This window comes from Triticum urartu, unplaced genomic scaffold (genome assembly GCF_003073215.2).
Source record: "Triticum urartu cultivar G1812 unplaced genomic scaffold, Tu2.1 TuUngrouped_contig_6480, whole genome shotgun sequence".
In the NCBI taxonomy this organism is placed as follows: domain Eukaryota; kingdom Viridiplantae; phylum Streptophyta; class Magnoliopsida; order Poales; family Poaceae; genus Triticum; species Triticum urartu.
The window spans coordinates 1-5,641 of record NW_024117245.1 but is presented as its reverse complement, the minus strand read 5'-3'; the positions used below and the strand labels follow the sequence as shown (position 1 = coordinate 5,641).

At 48.9% G+C, this 5,641-nt stretch overlaps 1 pseudogene; it reads right to left on the bottom strand.

Annotated features, from left to right (window-relative positions):
- Positions 1 to 1,369: 1,369 nt before the first annotated feature.
- Positions 1,370 to 5,579, bottom strand: LOC125530671 (annotated as a pseudogene).
- Between the last annotated feature and the right edge of the window lie 62 nt (positions 5,580 to 5,641).

Sequence of the window (5,641 nt, the reverse complement as noted above, 5' to 3'; positions counted from 1 at the left end):
TGGCCGGCCGCCCCTCCCCCTTGCTCCTTTATATACGGGGGCACGGGGCACCTCTAGACACACAAGTTGATCTTCGTGATCGTTCTCTTAGCCGTGTGCGGTGCCCCCCTCCATCATACTCCTCGATAATATTGTAGCGGTGCTTAGGCGAAGCCCTGCTACAGTAGAACATCCAGATCGTCACCACGCCGTCGTGCTGACGGAACTCTTCCCCGACACTTTGCTGGATCGGAGTCCGGGGGTCGTCATCGAGCTGAACGTGTGCTAGAACTCGGAGGTGCCATAGTTTTGGTGCTTGATCGGTCGGGTCGCGAAGACGTACGACTACATCAACCGCGTTGTCATAACGCTTCCGCTTTCGGTCTACGAGGGTACGTGGACAATACTCTCCCCTCTCGTTGCTATGCATCATCATGATTTTGCGTGTGTGTAGATTTTTTTTTTAAATTACTACGTTCCCCAACAATTACTAAATGCGAGCTTTCAAGCAAGAGCTGCTCGCCTCACCCGAATCTTGTTCAACGGCAGCGAATCCATCGTACATGCTGGAGGCAGCGTCCCCGTCATGAGAGCACGGCGCACGCACCGAGCCGCAAGTGTTGACCAGCGGGTCATGTTCCCCAACCTGCTCGCACACAAACCCAGTCACCGTGACCTGGCGACTTGAAAATTTTCGGTTAGTAGGTTAAAAGAAAATTTACATGCAACAGGAGCAAATGTTCGAAAAAAAGGCCAACATAATGGACACGGGCAAAAAGTTTGATCAAATGCATTTTTTAGAGGAAATGAAAGAATTATCAACCTTGGAGAGCGACACGCTGGCCGCCGCAGACGCGTTCCTACGTTGGCGCTTGACCAAACAACGGGTTCTCACAGCCGTCACCCTCCTTTGGAACCAGACGTGCGAGCGCAGCAGGCAGCCGAAACCAAGCAGAGAGGAGAAAGCTGCATGGGGCGCCATGCAGGGCTGGACTGAGGACGATGAACAAACTAGAGGGAGAGGAAGAGAGAGGAAGACCAGCGTGCTGCGTCTCAGCGTGCTGCTTACAAGCATCAGCAAGCAAGTGTTTAAATAGAACATGGACGACTTACACCAACCCCCCGTAGTCCCCACAGCAAATTCAAATGTTCAAAAAATGGAGGGCCACTCCAATCCAATCTCACAATACACAGAGCTGCACCTCATCGACTCATCAATTCCTGATAGCTCCCGTACTATAGACGACCTGCTACCATCGCCACTTGCTCAGGAAAGTAGGCACGTATCATTATTTGCATTGACAGAAAAAGATTCCAAAAATAGGAAAGGACATGGTACAACACCGAGCAAGCATATCAACTCGTTTTCAAAATCACAACGCGACTGGTCGAAGTCGGAAAATAAACTTAACAGGATTACATCACTTTCGACAGCCCCACCACAGTTATTACATAACTTATTGGAAAATCAATATCACACGGCCAAACTAGGTCTATCAGCATGAAAATCCAATTACAGTCCTTACAGCGCCACACAACACTCATTGGAAAAACAAATCACAGTCACAATTTATGCCTAATCACGGGAAATCAACCTACTCAAATTATGGGTAAATGCAACAGATCGCAACATTAGTTTGGCCGATCGGGTTTAAGTTTCAACCACCTGCACCAGATGTTGATCCAAACATCACTCAACTGGCCCGTCGTGAGGCCTTTTCACGAATGGCAATACTGGATTGAAACAACTTGTTTTCTTGTGCCCAGCTACACCGCAATTGCCGCAGGTAGGTATTTTGCGAGGTTTCTTCGGAAGATCACCCCTGCGGGGGCACGTCGTGCTTTTGTGCCCTTTCTCCCTACAGACCATGCACCTCGACCGCGCGTCCTTGACCTCGTATCCAGGCTTGTTCCTAGCTGTGGTTGGCCTACCCTTCTGCTTCTTCCTATTGGGCGGCAGCAACGTTGACAGTGAGAGGCTTGAGCCAGCTTCCCCTGAAGCAATATTAAGTCCACACTCGGTTGAGATGAACATCTGAGAACACATGTCGTCTGGGTGTGAGGAACCTGCTCCCATATCCTGAGTGGGATTGGCTGAATCCCCAATTTGAGTTTGGTCCACCAAGCTTTTGCCGTCCTTGATCACTACCAAAACAGTCAGTTCCGCCTTGCCTGCGATCAATATGTCCATTGCTCTGTCGAATGCATCCACGTTGCTATCCCCCAGCTGCACAAACTCGAGAGCGGTCAGGTGTAGTGCTGTATGCCTGTATGAGGATAACCGCGGAGGCCCTTGATCCTTTTGGTAATGCAGGAGGTGGAGTGGCAAATTGTCGCGGGCATCTACTGCCCACCTCTTGAGGACATGGGAACTGGGTATTTTTCGCACCCCCAGATGAATTAGGACCTGCTACAATGCATGGGGGAGAAATAACATTAGGTCCAAAAGACGAAAGTCTGGACAAATCATTGTGAAGTAACTGTTTTTAGTGAGGTCTCTCTAACACGAAGGGGGCCGGTAGTAATTACCTTGATAGCATGGCAACAAAGCATCCCCATGTGCTCGAAGAGCCCACATTCGCACGAATACCTAGCGCCGCCATCATGGACACGGACAACATGCATTTTGCGGCACCACTTCTCTCGCTTCTCAGCTTCGACGTGCCGAACTTTGTAGCTGATGCCTCGCTCAACTTCTTCAACATCATACCGACCAGACCGATACAAAGCCTGGCCGAACATTTCGTACATCGTCCATGTATATACCTGGCTTGCATGTTCCTCCAAAGGGTAGTTGTATCGGAGAACTATCCCGCCCTATTAAAATACAGAAACAAAAAAATGTCAGCAAGAATGAAAACCAGGGAAATATGATGTATCTGGTTGTAGGTTGCACAAAGTTTAGCTTAGCACCCACCAGCCTCGTTCTTTTCTCTTGGAAACCTTCTTCGTCTTCTCGGTCAAACTGCAGTTTGCTGTATTGCTTCACAAAAAGGTTCATGGGGCATGCAGGCGGGATGTAGCCCTTCAACAAATGATTTGCACTCTCACTTCTTTGCGTACTGGTTTGCTTCGCACAGAATTTCCCACTAAAATAAGGCTTCGCCCACTTGTGGCGAACCTCGAAAATCTGGATCAGGAACGTGTTGTTGTGGAGCTTGTATTTGTCTAGCAGCTCAGCCCAAGCTGCTTCAAACTCGTCCACAGTGAGCATCTCATTGACAACCTTGTGCAGCGCAGCCTTGAAATCATTGCTTTTCGTGTAATGCGGCCCAAGGTGCTCCTTCGCCTTCCTTAGCAATCATTGCTTTTCGTGTAATGTGGCCCAAGGTGCTCCTTCGCCTTCCTTAGCACATGCCACTTGCACCAACGATGTGTAGTATCAGGCATCGTTTGTTGTATAGCCACCTCCATCGCGCGCGCTTGATCTGCAAGCAGAAATCAATGGTCGGCTGTGTAACATATAATGAAAAATAGGATTACCCACTACACACACAGCAAGGGTGCTATTTTTTCTAGTGTATCTGGTGTCATACATAGGTGGCAAATAAGGAAATCATAGGGCAGCAAACAAACCTGTTAGTATCGTTTTCGGAGGTTTGCCACCCATCAGCCTGATGAATTCGGTGAATACCCATTTGAAACTCTCGATCGTTTCCTCTCTCATCATTACCCCGCCCATGATGATACTCTGGAAGTGATTGTTCACCCCCACGAACAACCCAAAAGGCATGTCGTATAGATTTGTCTTGTATGTAGTATCGAACGTTATGACATCCCCGAAATTGTGGTATTGCATCTTACTTCTACCATTGGTCCACAACAGGGTTTTTATCTTGCTTTCCTTATCAACCTCAACAACATATGAAAACTCTGGATCATTTGACCCCAGCTCAGAGAATGCATCCATGGTCTTCCGCACATCATCATCCGCCCGCTCCTTGCTAAGCTTCCCACAGAAAGTCCTAAGGCACCTCTTTGTGAACGGGACGTTCTCCATCCGCCCAAACAGGCTCCCAATGATGGTGTATACCTTCCCCAGATTTACATTGTTCTAGCAGAACTGTTTCACGAGATCTCTTGTGTATGTGTCAATGTGCCGGTGTGATGGCCAATGCAGCTTCTCAGCACAAGTCCGTAGCATTTCATGGTTGTGGGAGGCGCGATTTTCAGATACATACCACCCACCATCATCTGTCCGGTGCAACCTAAGCATGGCGGCGCAATTGCTCCTCATTGACGAGCTGTTCTCCCTTTCTGGTTTGCCCTGAGATTATTTTTCAAAGCAGACAACAGCCAAAGTTGCGTCAGATCATTTTTGCATAGAACAAGGCACACACGCACACGAAACACAATTAGGAAGCAAAGCAGGGGGCTTACAGCGCAGCCGCACACAATCTCTTGCATACACTTCGTCCCATTGACATTTTGCCTGCTCTCGCCATAACGAATCCCAAAGCCGACCTCCCATGAATATAGATTGTAGAATTCATACGCCTCTGCCAGCGAATCAAAAATAGCGCCAAGCACCGGGTTCACGACCACCTCAGTCCTCCTATCAGCGAACCCTCTAATAGCAGCTTCCAGTGGCGGCACACGATCAGCTACTACAGCCCTCTCGTCTGGCGCACTAGGACCTCTTGGCCTGCATTTTGAAAAGCACAACCAAATTAGTTACGAAAACCAACTACGACGAAAAGCATGATTTAAAAGAGCCCAAACTGATGCAACACGATTTCATAATTACAAAATCGATACTAGGACCCTTTTCCGGCAGGATTGATTCCGACTTTTTTCTCCCCAACACCATACATTCCAGAGTGGTGAAAGAAAAAGTCAGCAAACTTCTACGGATTGGATTGCAGTAAGCACACCATCCCCACTTGCATTTTGTTTCAACACTAAATAATGACAGCATGCCAATGGATAGTGAGCTTGCGGACTGAAAATTATGGACACAGTAACCTAACCATACAAGTCAACTAGTCCCAGCAGCAGCAATTCAATCATTCTATGTCCACGGGACTTAAACCGGGTTTTTTTGGCAGTGGCAATAATAATTTTCACCAAAAACGTACGAACGGGTAGTGATTTATTGAAGGCAATAAGAACTTTTCAGCAAGTGATGATCGAGCACCATTTTTTTATACCCAATTCGCCTAAACTAATGAAACTTCCTCTCGTCAGCTCATATGAATGCTATCAAGAAAATACACATTTGTGTAGGGAGGACCTTCTTGGCTCTTGAGTAATACAATCCCTTTTACCCCACAAAAAAAAGAAAATACACATTTGTCCCAGGCAACCGCAAAATTGGTATGTACCTGCGCTTCCAGCCTACGCGGATGGTGGTGTTCGCCGAAGCTGGGCCGCTGTGACGTGCTGACTGCACGGCGCAGCTCGAGACGACGGACGGCGTCCCGTGCCGACCCGTGCCGACGGCAGGACCACTCCTTGAGAACTGAATGTCGTGCACGATTCTCCGGCGCCACTGCTGCCTGCGCGTTTCTCCGCCCCCCGGCCTGCCGCTGGACTGGACAGAGCTGTGCGAGACGACGGCTGGAGTCGCCAATCCCGTCGGCTGGACCACGCCCCCTGAACTGAATGTCGTGCATGAATCCGCCGGGCCACTGCAGCCGCTGGCCTGGACGGCGTTGTGCGG